This window comes from Myotis myotis, unplaced genomic scaffold, assembly GCF_014108235.1.
Source record: "Myotis myotis isolate mMyoMyo1 unplaced genomic scaffold, mMyoMyo1.p scaffold_m19_p_3, whole genome shotgun sequence".
NCBI lineage: Eukaryota > Metazoa > Chordata > Mammalia > Chiroptera > Vespertilionidae > Myotis > Myotis myotis.
In genome coordinates this window covers 157,669,849-157,684,542 of record NW_023416335.1, presented here as the reverse complement: position 1 = coordinate 157,684,542, position 14,694 = coordinate 157,669,849, and the positions used below count along the sequence as shown (strand labels likewise).

Here is a 14,694-nt window from a genome sequence, read left to right as displayed (position 1 = left end):
GAAAAACACACATAAAACAGTCCAAATAGTGTGATTTAATTTTGATTTTAAAAAAAGAGACACGGAGAGAGAACCAAGATGGCAACATAGGTTAACGCCGGAGTTTGCTGCTTTGAACAACTACTTCAAAAGTGAAACTAAAAAACGGAAGGGACATCACCCAGAACCACAGGAACGCTGGCTGAGTGGAAGTCCTACAACTAGGAGGAAAGAGAAACGCATACGGACACTCAGAGGAGGCACAGTGCTGAAGTCAAATTCTGAGGTGCGGAGTGCATGGAGCGGGCTGGCGGCGGAGGGCGCGGTTGGCGTTTTCAATCGGGAGGGAGTCGCAGAATCTGAGCTCCAGATCCTGGCGAGTCTCTAGGGACCCAGACTCAAACGGGAGAAGCGGGACTGTCTGGCTTCGGTCAGAGCGAGTGCAGCTTTCTCTCTGAGCTTTGCAGCGGGTGCTGGGACTCAGAGAGGCAGAGCCCCTGGAGACAGGACTGAGAGCCGCCATAACTGCTCTCCCCGGCCCACCCTGTTGATCCTGTTCGACCCACCCCGCCCAAGCCCTGCACAGAGGCATTTGCCGGATAGCCTCAGGCAAAGGCTAGATTAGCACCTCCCTAGAGGACAGAAGTTCTCTCACTGCTGACACAGCTGATTCTCATAGCCACTTGGCCTGGAGGTCAAACCCTCCCTGGAATTAGCTACAACAATCAAGATTTAACTATAAGACTGCGCACAAAGACCACTAGGGGGTGCACCAAGGAAGCATAACAAAATGCAGAGACAAAGAAACAGGACAAAACTGTCAATGGAAGATATAGAGTTCAGAACCACACTTTTAAGGTCTCTCAAGAACTGTTTAGAAGCCGCCGATAAACTTAATGAGATCTACAAGAAAACTAATGAGACCCTCGATGTTATATTGGGGAACCAACTAGAAATTAAGCATACACGGACTGAAATAACGAATATTATACAGACTCCCGACAGCAGACCAGAGGAGTGCAAGAATCAAGTCAATGATTTGAAATGCGAGGAAGCAAAAAACACCCAACCAGAAAAGCAAAATGAAAAAAGAATCCAAAAATGCGAGGATAGTGTAAGGAGCCTTTGGGACAGCTTCAAGCGTACCAACATCAGAATTATAGGGGTGCCAGAAGATGAGAGAGAGCAAGATATTGAAAACCTATTTGAAGAAATAATGACAGAAAACTTCCCCCACCTGGTGAAAGAAATGGACTTACAGGTCCAAGAAGCGCGGAGAACCCCAAACAAAAGGAATCCAAAGAGGACCACACCAAGACACATCATAATTAAAATGCCAAGAGCAAAAGATAAAGAGAGAATCTTAAAAACAGCAAGAGAAAGAAACTCAGTTACCTACAAGGGAATACCCATACGACTGTCAGCTGATTTCTCAACAGAAACTTTGCAGGCCAGGAGGGAGTGGCAAGAAATATTCAAAGTGATGAATACCAAGAACCTACAACCAAGATTACTTTATCCAGCAAAGCTATCATTCAGAATTGAAGGTCAGATAAAGAGCTTCACAGATAAGGAAAAGCTAAAGGAGTTCATCACCACCAAACCAGGATTATATGAAATGCTGAAAGGTATCCTTTAAGAAGAGGAAGAGGAAGAGGAAGAAAAAGGTAAAGATACAAATTATGAACAACAAACATGCATCTATCAACAAGTGAATCTAAGAATCAAGTGAATAAATAATCTGATGAACAGAATGAACTGTTGATTATAATAGAATCAGGGACATAGAAAGGGAATGGACTGACTATTCCTGGGGGGGAAAGGGGTGTGGGAGATGCGGGAAGAGACTGGACAAAAATCGTGCACCTATGGATGAGGACAGTGGGTGGGGAGTGAGGGCGGAGGGTGGGGCGGGAACTGGGAGGAGGGGAGTTATGGGGGGAAAAAAAAGAGGAACAAATGTAATAATCTGAACAATAAAGATTTAATTAAAAAATAAAATAAAATAAAATAAAAAAAGAGACACATGTGGGCACACACACACCACACACACACACACACACACAAATTTACAGATCTGACTATTAAATTATAAAATCTTTTTTATATTATTTCAACATTAAAATAGCCTACCCAGTATTCTTATTTTTCATACTTATTTATGTCCTTTAATTAGCATTCAGCTGTATCTGTCACTAAGTCATTAAAAATTTTTTTCAATCAATAGTGCAGTTGTTTTTTAAAAATATATTTTTATTAATTTTGGAGAGGAAGGGATAGATAGAAACATCAGTGATGAGAGAGAATCATTGATCAGCTGCCATCTAGTCTACATGTGCCCTGACTGGAAATTGAACCATGACCACCTGGTTCATAGGTCAATGCTCAACCACTGAGCTACGCCTGCCAGGCCAGTACAGTTGTTTTTATTGATCCATATATCAATGAACATCTATTAAATTTGTTAAATAATTTTTTAAAAATATATTTTTATTGATTGCAGAGCAGAAGGCAGAGGGAGGGAGGGAGAGAGAGATATAGAAACATCAGTGATGAGAGAGAATCATTGATTGGCTGCCTTTTGCACGCCCCTTACTGGGGATTGAGCCCACAACCCAGGCATGTGCCTTTGACTGAAATAGAACCTGGGACCCTTCAGTCCACAGACCGACACTCTATCCACTGAGCCAAACCAGCCAGGGCTGTTAAATAATTTTGATGATTTAAAAATTTTTAACACAGTTAACAAAATATGAGTAATAGTGTTGATTTTAATCACTATATTCTTTTGCCTCCTTTTATTGAATTTATTGGGTGATACTGGTTAACAAAATTATATAGATTTTAGGTACACAATTCTACAATACATCATCTGTACACTGTATTGCATGTTTGCCACCCCAAGTCAAGTCTATATCCATCACCATATATCTGTCTATACCAGGGGTGGGCAAACTTTTTGACTCGAGGGCCACAATGGGTTCTTAAACTGGACCGGAGGGCCGGAACAAAAGCATGGATGGAGTGTTTGTGTGAACTAATATAAATTCAAAGTAAACATCATTACATAAAAGGGTACGGTCTTTTTTTTTTTTTAGTTTTATTCATTTCAAACGGGCCGGATCCGGCCCGCGGGCCGTAGTTTGCCCACAGCTGGTCTATACCCTCCTCCACTGCCCCCCACCCCACCTGGCAATCAGCACACAGTTGTTGGTGTCCATGAATATTTTTTCTTTTTTGCTCAATCCCTCTAACACTCCTGCTCCCCAATAGCTATCTGTCTGCTCTCTATCAGACTATCTATGATGAATGTATTTTTCAATATGGTCTTATTATTTTTAACTTTTTATAAAGTTGCATATAATTTATATATATAAAAGGCTAAGTGACCATCTGACTGGCTGACCGTCTGACCCGCCGGTACCTATGACGTGCACTGACCACCAGGGGGTAGACACTCAACAAAGGAGCTGTCTAGCTGTGGTGACTTGGCAGCGACAGTTCTCAGGTGACGCATCCTGAAACTAGAGAGGAAGGAGCCTGATTCCTCGCGGGGCTGTGCCCTTCCACTTTCGGCCATGGGTTATGTTGCAGCTGGGGCACTGTTGGTCTCGAATCTGGTTTATTGCACACTTGTGTTTGCATTCCACACCCTGTATGAAAGCAACTTTTCAGAGTACCCTCTTGCACTCCAGGACCTCTATCTATCTATCTATCTATCTATCTATCTATCTATCTATCTATAATCATATCTATCTATCTATCATCTATCTATCTATCTATCTATCTATCATCTATCTATCATCTATCTATCTATCTATCTATCTATCTATCATCTATCTATCATCTATCTATCTATCTATCTATCTATCTATCTATCTATCTATCTATCTATCTATCATCTATCTATCATCTATCTATCTATCTATCATCTATCTATCATCTATCTATCTATCTATCTATCATCTCAATCATCTATCTATCATCTATCTATCTATCTATCTATCTATCTTCTATCTAGCTATCTATCATCTATCTATCATCTATCTATCATCTATCTATCTATCTATCTATCTATCTATCTATCTATCATCTATCTATCATCTATCTATCATCTATCTAATCTATCTATTATCTATCTATCTATCTATCTATCTATCTATCATCTATCTATCATCTATCTATCTATCTATCTATCTATCTATCTATCTATCTATCTATCTACTATAAAAGGCTAAGTGACCGGCTGTACGTCCATTGCACACTGGCAATTTAAAAATAAACATTGGCTCACTCAAGTGGGATACGTATAAAACTCTTGCTGGCACTAATTGCACACGTGCGTTTCAATTTGTCATTGTCGATTGTGAATTTGGTTGTTTTTGTTGACATTTCTATTATAGAGAAAGGACGAATAGTGATATTAAATTATTTCTAATTAGTTTCCTTTCTATGTGCATGAATCCGTGCACCGGGGCAGTAGTTGATTAATAAATTTGAAATTGTTTAGAACATTAATTTACTCTTTTCTGTAGTTCACAATATTTTTAATTGAGAAAATATTTACTCTATGGATATTGAGTACCTAGTAACTTCAGAGGAAATTCTACTAAATAGAATCATTTTCATTTTTTATTGAAAAGCATATGTGTTTCAGCTCAAATATTTTCATAAGTACCTTTTTGGGGCTACATTAAAAAAATATTTTTGACAAAATTCTTGCCTCTATGGTTTCACCAAGTCTGGATGCTATAAAATCATAGATCTTCTTAATTTTATTCTGTTCAAGTACAGAATAGAAGTTTACCCATTAAAAATAGGAGTTCCAAACCCAAGTGTCCATTGACCAAAGAGCGGATGAAATGTGGTATGCACAATGACAGATGGTTACTAGACAGTGTGATCACATCATAAGGCACATAAACATTGAATCACTATGTTGTACAACTGAAACTAATATAATATTGTGTCAACTAGATACTTTAATAAAAAATAAAAAATAAATAAAACATTATAATTTTAATTTAAAAAGATGTGTGTACACACACAATGGAATACTACTTACTAGTAGCCATAGAAAATATGAAATACTGTCATTTGTGACAACATGAATGAAACTTGAGGATATTTATCAAAGTGAAATAAGTCTGACAGGGCAAAAATTGTGTGGTTTTACTCTTATATGGAATATAAAACAAAAACAGAAAAAAAAAGAAACAAATGAACAAACATAAACAAACTCTAGATACAACAATGGTTACCAAAGGGGAAGGAAGGTTGGTGGAAGGGAGGGTGAAATGGCTAAAGGGGGTCAAATGTATGTTGATGAATGGAAACTAGGCTTTTGGCCCTAACCGGTGTGGCTCAGTGGAGAGAGCAGTCGGTCTGCGGACTGAAGGGTCCCAGGTTCGATTCCGGTCAAGGGCATGTACCTTGGTTGTGGGCACATCCCCAGTAGGGGGTATGCAGGAGGCAGCTGATCGATGTTTCTAACTCTCTATCCCTCTCCCTTCCTCTCTGTAAAAAAAAATCAATAAAATATATTTGAAAAAAAAAGAAACTAGACTTTTGGTGGTGAGCACTATATGGTATAAACAGATAATGAATTATAATTTTGTACACCTGAAACTTATATAATGTTATAAACCAGGGGTCCTCAAACTTTTTATTTTTTTATTTTATTTATTTATTTTTTTTTTAAATTAAATCTTTATTGTTCAGATTATTACATTTGTTCCTCTTTTTTTTCCCCCCATAACTCCCCTCCTCCCAGTTCCCGCCCCACCCTCCGCCCTCACTCCCCACCCACTGTCCTCATCCATAGGTGCACGATTTTTGTCCAGTCTCTTCCCGCATCTCCCACACCCCTTTCCCCCCCAGGAATAGTCAGTCCATTCCCTTTCTATGTCCCTGATTCTATTATAATCAACAGTTCATTCTGTTCATCAGATTATTTATTCACTTGATTCTTAGATTCACTTGTTGATAGATACATATTTGTTGTTCATAATTTGTATCTTTACCTTTTTCTTCCTCTTCCTCTTCTTGAAGGACACCTTTCAGCATTTCATATAATCCTGGTTTGGTGGTGATGAACTCCTTTAGCTTTTCCTTATCTGTGAAGCTCTTTATCTGACCTTCAATTCTGAATGATAGCTTTGCTGGATAAAGTAATCTTGGTTGTAGGTTCTTGGTATTCATCACTTTGAATATTTCTTGCCACTCCCTTCTGGCCTGCAAAGTTTCTGTTGAGAAATCAGCTGACAGTCGTATGGGTACTCCCTTGTAGGTAACTGAGTTTCTTTCTCTTGCTGTTTTTAAGATTCTCTCTTTATCTCTTGCTCTTGGCATTTTAATTATGATGTGTCTTGGTGTGGTCCTCTTTGGATTCCTTTTGTTTGGGGTTCTCCGCGCTTCTTGGACCTGTAAGTCCATTTCTTTCACCAGGTGGGGGAAATTTTCTGTCATTATTTCTTCAAATAGGTTTTCAATATCTTGCTCTCTCTCATCTTCTGGCACCCCTATAATTCTGATGTTGGTACGCTTGTAGCTGTCCCAGAGGCTCCTTACACTATCCTCGCATTTTTGGATTCTTTTTTCATTTTGCTTTTCTGGTTGGGTGTTTTTTGCTTCCTCGCATTTCAAATCATTGACTTGATTCTTGCGCTCCTCTGGTCTGCTGTCGGGAGTCTGTATAATATTCGTTATTTCAGTCTGTGTGTGCTTAATTTCTAGTTGGTTCCCCAATATAAGATCGAGGGTCTCATTAGTTTTCTTGTAGATCTCATTAAGTTTATCGGCGGCTTCTAAACAGTTCTTGAGAGACCTTAAAAGTGTGGTTCTGAACTCTATATCTTCCATTGACAGTTTTGTCCTGTTTCTTTGTCTCTGCATTTTGTTATGCTTCCTTGGTGCACCCCCTAGTGGTCTTTGTTCGAAGTCTTATAGTTAAATCTTGATTGTTGTAGCTAATTCCAGGGAGGGTTTGACCTCCAGGCCAAGTGGCTATGAGAATCAGCTGTGTCAGCAGTGAGAGAACTTCTGTCCTCCAGGGAGGTGCTAATCTAGCCTTTGCCTGAGGCTATCCGGCAAAAGCCTCTGTGCAGGGCTTGGGCGGGGCGGGTCGAACAGGATCAACAGGGTGGGCCAGGGAGAGCAGTTATGGCGGCTCTCAGTCCTGTCCCCCGGGGCTCTGCCTCTCTGAGTCCCAGCACCCGCTGCAAAGCTCAGAGAGAAAGCTGCACTCGCTCTGACCGAAGCCAGACAGTCCCGCTTCTCCCGTTTGAGTCTGGGTCCCTAGAGCCTCGCCCGGATCTGGAGCTCAGAGTCTGCGACTCCCTCCCGATTGAAAACGCCAACCGCGCCCTCCGCCGCCAGCCCGCTCCATGCACTCCGCACCTCAGAATTTGACTTCAGCACTGTGCCTCCTCTGAGTGTCCGTATGCGTTTCTCTTTCCTCCTAGTTGTAGGACTTCCACTCAGCCAGCGTTCCTGTGGTTCTGGGTGATGTCCCTTCCGTTTTTTGGTTTCACTTTTGAAGTAGTTGTTCAAAGCAGCAAACTCCGGCGTTAGCCTATGCCGCCATCTTGGTTCTCTCAAGTTTAATTTCTCGTCCTCAAACTTTTTAAACAGGGGGCCAGTTCACTGCCCCTCAGACCGTTGGAGGGCCGGACAATAGTTTAAAAAAAAACTATGAACAAATTCCTATGCACACAGCAGCGGCAAAAACACCCGGCGGGCCAGATAAATGTTTTCAGCGGGCCGCATGTGGCCCATGGGCCGTAGTTTGAGGACCCCTGTTATAAACCAATGTTGCCTCAATAAAAAAATCATTTGGTAAATACAAAATACCAAAAAAGAAAAAGGAGTTAGGGATGAAGTGATTATGAGGCAGTGTCAAAAATATCACCTTTTTGGTGTATGGACTGACACTCCAGCCTGTCCAGGGTGAGAGGTTGGCTTGTCTTAAAAATACATATATACAGCCCTCCCCCCTTTTTGTTTTGCTGGCTGCAGAAGACAGGGAGGCGGTGAACTTTCTGCTCTGCGAAGCTCATTCACTGCTCGAGTTCTGATTTTGTAGACTATAAGAAAAACAAAGAGAATTACAATGACAGCAATGGTTAGTCTGATTAAGAAGACAGGATGCTTACAAGCATTAAATCTTGCCTTCTAGCAAGGTGTAGGGGATAGGATTATAAAGGGAAAGAGGCTAGGGTGAGGAATATAGCTACATGCAGGCCTGGGATCTGTAGACATCAGCTATTGTCAGGTGATGAGATGATGTTGACTCCTGGTGGGTTGGTCTGACCATGCTTACCGGTTCGGCTTGCTGGAGTCACAGCTGAGTCACTTCCCTAATTACTTCACACAGGCCTTGAAAAGAAAACTTTAAGAAAAACTTAACCCCCTATTCACATACAAGTATACATGTTCTAAGATTTAAAATAATATGATTACTTTTTAGATTAATTTAGGTGATCTATCTATTAGATTTATTATTCAGTATATTTCTAATTTCTTTTAAGATTTCTTTTTTTTAAATTAAATCTTTATTGTTCAGATTATTACATTTGTTCCTCTTTTTTCCCCCCATAACTCCCTTCCTCCCAGTTCCTGCCCCACCCTCCGCCCTCACTCCCCACCCACTGTACTCATCCCTAGGTGCACGATTTTTGTCCAGTCTCTTCCCGCATCTCCCACACCCCTTTTCCCCCCAAGAATAGTCAGTCCATTCCCTTTCTATGTCCCTGATTCTATTATGATCACCAGATTATTTATTCACTTGATTCTTAGATTCACTTGTTGATAGATGCATGTTTGTTGTTCATAATTTGTATCTTTACCTTTTTCTTCTTCTTCCTCTTCTTAAAGGATACCTTTCAGCATTTCATATAATACTGGTTTGGTGGTAATGAACTCCTTTAGCTTTTCCTTATCTGTGAAGCTCTTTATCTGACCTTCAGTTCTGAATGATAGCTTTGCTGGATAAAGTAATCTTGGTTGTAGGTTCTTGGTATTCATCACTTTGAATATTTCTTGCCACTCCCTTCTGGCCTGCAAAGTTTCTGTTGAGAAATCAGCTGACAGTCGTATGGGTACTCCCTTGTAGGTAACTGAGTTTCTTTCTCTTGCTGCTTTTAAGATTCTCTCTTTGTCTTTTGCTCTTGGCATTTTAATTATGATGTGTCTTGGTGTGGTCCTCTTTGGATTCCTTTTGTTTGGGGTTCTCTGCGCTTTCTGGACCTGTAAGTCTATTTCTTTCATCAGGTGGGGGAAGTTTTCTGTCATTATTTCTTCAAATAGGTTTTCAATATCTTGGTCTCTCTCATCTTCTGGCACCCCTATAATTCTGATGTTGGTACGCTTGAAGCTGTCCCAGAGGCTCCTTACACTATCTTCGTATTTTTGGATTCTTTTTTCATTTTGCTTTTCTGGTTGGGTGTTTTTTGCTTCTTCACATTTCAAATCTTTGCCTTGATTCTTGCGCTCCTCTGGTCTGCTGTTGGGAGTCTGTATAATATTCGTTATTTCAGTCCTTGTATGCTTAATTTCAAGTTGGTTCTTTATCATAACATCGAGGGTCTCATTAGATTTCTTGAGGATCTCACTACATTTATCGGCAGCTTCTAGACAGTTCTTAAGAGACCTTAAAAGTGTGGTTCTGAACTCAATATCCTCCATTGACAGTTTTGTCCTGTTTCTTTGTCTCCGCATTTTTTTATGCTTTCTTGGTGCACCCCCTAGTGGTCTTTGTGCGCAGTCTTGTTGTAGTTAAGCCTTGATTGTTGTCGGCAATACCGGGGGTGATTTGACCTCCAGGCTAACTGGCTATGAGAGTCCGCTGTGTCTGTAGTGGGAGAGCGTCTGTGCTGGATCTCTAGGGCGGTGCTAATCTAGTGTTTGCCTGAGGCTATCTGGCAAATGGCTCTGCGAAGGGCTTGGGCGGGGCGGGTCCCCAGGGATCTACAGGGCGGGCGGAGCAAGCAGTTATGGCTGCTCTCAGTTCTGTCCCTAGGTGCTCTGCCTCTCAGAGTCCCAGCAACCGCTGCAAACCTCGGAGAGAAATCTGCCTTCGATTTCCGACCGAAGCCAGACAGTCCCGCTTCTCCCGTTTGAGTCTGGGTCCCTAGAGACTTGCCCGGATCTGGAGCTCAGAGTCTGAAACTCCCTCCCGATTGCAAACAACAACCGCGCCCTCTGCCTCCAGCCCGCTCCGCGCGCACTCCGCACCTGAGCACTTCACCTCAGCACTGCGCCTCCTCTGAGTCTGGGTATGATAGTCTCTTTCCTCCTAGTTGTAGAATTTCCACTCAGCCAGCCTTCCTGTGGTTCTGGATGATGTCCGTTCCGTCGTTTAGTTGTTTTTTGAAGTGGTTGTTCGAGGCAGCAATCTCCGGCGTTAACCTATGCCGCCATCTTGGTTTCTCTCTTTTAAGATTTCTTTTAATAAATAAATATTCTTTATAAATATTCTTTTTTTCGTTTATTTTTTCTTGTTATTTTTTATAAATATTCTTATCCTATATAATAAAAGGCTAATATGCAAATATACCAAATGGTGGAACAACTGGTCACTATAATGCACACTGACTACCAGGGGGCAGACGCTCAAAGCAGGAGCTGCCACCTGGTGGTCAGTGCACTCCCACAGGGGGAGCGCTGCTCAGCCAGAAGCTGGGCTCACGGCTGGCGAGCGCAGCGGCAGTGGCAGGAGCCTCTCCCGCCTCCATGGTAGCGCTAAGGATGTCCGACTGATGGCTTAGGCCCGCTCCCTGGACTGCAAGAGGGCGCAGGCCAGGCTGAGGGACCCCCCCACCCCGAGTGTGTGAATTTTGTGCACCGGGCCTCTTGTAACTTTTATAATAAACATTCTTATAACTTCAATAAAGTATTTTTATTTTCCTTTCTTTCTGTTATATTCCTTTCTTTATATTCCTTGTCACAATTTTTATTTTTCAACTTTAGTTCTTCTTTACTTGTATAGACCCTCTGTAACTTTTACAATTTATACATACCTTTTGCAACTTACACATACCCTTTGTAACTTATACTTACTCTTTCAGTTTGTGTACTTCATTGTCTTTTCCTTTTATCTCTATACCATCTATTATAGGAAAACTATAAATTCCTTCTAATAAGTTGTGATTAAAAGTTAGTTTTACACAGTTCCTCTATTCCTAGCTTCAGAGCAGTTGGAGTGGTGAGAAGTATGTCTCAGAGTCTATCTCTCCTCTAGTTGGCCTATCCTCCTTGCTCTGCTCATGTCTGTCTAACTGCCTCCTATATCCCCCTCAAGGATCCTGGCTCTGAATTCTTTCAGGGAAAGGGGAGGCCAGGTTTCTTCTGTAATTGCTTCGTGCTGAGGCTGGTTAGAGGCTTCTCTCAGAGCCAAGAGATCCTTGCTCTCTGTCAGAGGGACGATGAGGCCTGACACAGAAGGAGGTGGCAATGGTGCCTAGAGGTGGTATTCCCTAGGTGTGAGTAGGGCTTGTAATCTGGTGGAGACAACCTGTAACTGAATTATAAAATTTAGTATTATTGGGCAAAAGTTAGAATAGTTTCTAATAATTTTCCGTTGAAACAATTTTTCTCCCTAAAATCACCTTTATTTTTATTAAAGACTAATTTACTTACTGCAGTAAGTCTAGTTGTAATTTGGCCTGGTTGTTTGTATGAACACAAGAAGAATAGCAGTTGATTACATAGGCTATTTTATTTAAAAAAAAAAAAAATGCTTTGCTGGAATCTCATGAGCAAGTTTACTCCCAGGGTCAAGAAGTCAAGCCACGCAGTTGCCATCAGGCTCTGTCTGCAAAACCTACAGGTTGGGGTGCATTCCTCAAGTTGAGGTCCCCACAGGTGTCTTGAGGTTTCTTTCATGCCTTCTCTCTCTTTTTTTTTTTTTTTGCATATGAAAATTTATTACTACTGTGATTTCACTATCAAAACTTAGGATCTTGGTCTTTCCTTCTTGCCTTTGTATAAGGCCAGAAGAGACACACTGGCTACTTTGACAACCTTACAGCGAACTCCAGGAATGTCACCAACAGCATGACCTTTGCGACCAAATCCAGCAACCAGAACTTCGTCATTTTCCTCAATAAAATTCAAACAACCATCATTGGGTACAAAGGCTGTGATTTTTTTGCCATTCTTGATCAGCTGGACCCTGACACACTTCCTGATAGCAGAATTGGGCTGTTTGGCTTCAACCCCTACTTTTTCCAGCACAACTCCCTTTGCATGGATGCGCCTCCAAAAGGGTTGGCCTTCAGGGCCGTGCCCAAACGGGCCTTCTTGTACTGCTTGTCATGCCACTTCTGATCTCGCCGGTGGCTCCGCAGCTTCCGGGCAGTACGAAGACCGCGACACTTGCCCATCCTGCTGGCGCCACGGGCCTGAGTGAAAGATCATGCCATCTCTTAGGAAAGCAAACTTCGTTCCTTACCTGGAAAGACTGCCATGAACCACGTGACCAAGCAAGGTACCAGGCTATTTATCCAAGGGGCTTATCAGCTTCAAAGTCAGTCTTCATTCTTTAGAGCTTTCTGGTGACATCCAGGGTCCTGGCATGTCTCTCTTTCAGACATGACATTCTAGTAAAGTTTTGGTTAATAAAACTACAATTGGAAACTGACTTATGTCCTGTTATGAAGAAATCAGATTCTTTCTTTTTTTAAATTATTATCTTTGACATTTAATACATTTCAAAATCATGTACATCTTAAATGGTTATGGCTTTTCCAGATGCATATCACCATCACCCCAAAAATCCTATCTGATAGTGAAGCCTGCCAATGTTATCTTGTTGTCATCTTAATCCACTATGGAAATGCATTAATGAGTAACACCAAGTCAGCCTCCCCCAAGCACCACCTTGGGCTCAAGCACGGGGTAGTTGCACAAGTCATGTCTGCTTGTTGACAAGTAGCATTCTCTAGCTGCCTTTGATGATCGAGCCAATATTTCTGACATTAAGAAATCAGATTCTTATTGGATCCATGCAAACATATTGCCATGAGAATAATAATTAACAAAACTATAATTATTTTTAGTTCATTTAGTCCTATAATTAAATTCTTTTTCTCCTGATTTTTCTTGTCAGTATTTCTATAAATCTAGATACTTTATAGAGTATTATAAATGATATGGAATCTTGTCCTTTCTGTAAAACACAATAGTTCACTATATTATAACTTATAACAATTAGTTATAAATGAAAGCATATTAGAATCTAATATGCATATATAAATAGAATATAATTATTATTTCCTTATTTGACAGAGCTTCCCATATACCTTAAATATAAAATTTTCCTTCATAAAGAGAGAAAGCAAATCTTAAAATTCAAACCCTGGGAAGGCAGTCAAATATATTATATTATTATGTATTATTATTATTATTATTATTAAACAGTATTAAGTAATCTATTCATTTAAAGTAATCAACTTCCTGATTAACATAATATAATTATTTTAATAATATATATAAAACCTTTGCTTCCTAAGCAAATACAGGAAAATCCTTTTATTCCTTACTTTCAGAAATAGGCTTATTTTTCTAATGGAAAATCTACTCACATTCCTAAGCAGCATAGCAGAGATAGTGAATTCCTTAGCTGAGGAACAATTCCCTTGAACTTGGAAATCTCAAGCGGGCTCCAGTGACTTATTGCCCAGTTATTTTCATTTTCTTACTCTTAGTTTTCAAGGGTTCCATCACGTTTCGTTGCATTCCTTGGTCCTTACACGGGGCACCACTATGCTGGGGCTGACTGGCAGTCCCTTGAGAAGCAAATGAATAGATTGCTCTGATAAACGTTTCTGTGAAAAAGAGGGCTAAGGGACTGTTTTACTTTAGAAGTAAAACACAGGCCAGTTTGCCTGCCTTCTTAGGCTTTTATTGTCACAACAGCTTGAACTAAAATTAACCTATAGATACAATCAGCAGGGAAAGTATCCTTGGGAAAGTACATGCTTCTACAAGGGCGGGCCTTTAAAGACTAAACATAGAGATTATAGCAAAACACCGGGGGATCGGACTTGTTTGGAAAAGTCAAGGAAGGGGCTGCTGCCTTTGGCAAGATCCCCTCAGAGGCCCCCGACCTTTTGGAGAATCCTCTTACAGACATTCCAACCAACTCTCGTGCTTCCCCACACAGCCCTAGCTGGTTTTTCTTAGTGATTAGAGCAGTGGTTCTCAACCTTGGCTGCACATTAGAATCACCTGGAAATCTTTTTAAAATCCTGATTTCTGGGCCTCATCCTCCAGAAATTCTGTTTCTTTGTTACTAATGTTGTGGCCCCACCCCATAACAAAGAAACAGAATTTCCGGAGGATGAGGCCCAGAAATCAGGATTTTAAAAAGATCCCCAGGTGATTCTAATGTGCAGCCAAGGTTGAGAACCACAGGCTTAGAACAGTGGTCGGCAAACTGCGGCCCCTTGAGTGTGGCTCTTCCACAAAATGCCACGTGCGGGTGCGCACGTACAGTGCAATTAAAACCTCATGGCCACACTCAAGGGGCCAAAGAGCCGCATGTGGCTCGCAAGGCACAGTTTGCCGACCACTGGCTTAGAGTATCAGCCCAAGGACTGAAAGGTCCCAGGTGTGATTCCAGTCAAGGGCATGTACCTCGGCCCTGGGCACGTGTAGGAGGCAACCAATTGATGTGTCTCTCTCACATCGATCTTTTTCTCTCTGTCTCTCTCC

The 14,694-nt window shown here is 41.2% G+C and overlaps 1 pseudogene; it reads right to left on the bottom strand.

Moving 5' to 3' along the window:
- Window positions 1-11,916: 11,916 nt before the first annotated feature.
- LOC118650908 lies at window positions 11,917-12,379 on the bottom strand (annotated as a pseudogene).
- Window positions 12,380-14,694: the final 2,315 nt, after the last annotated feature.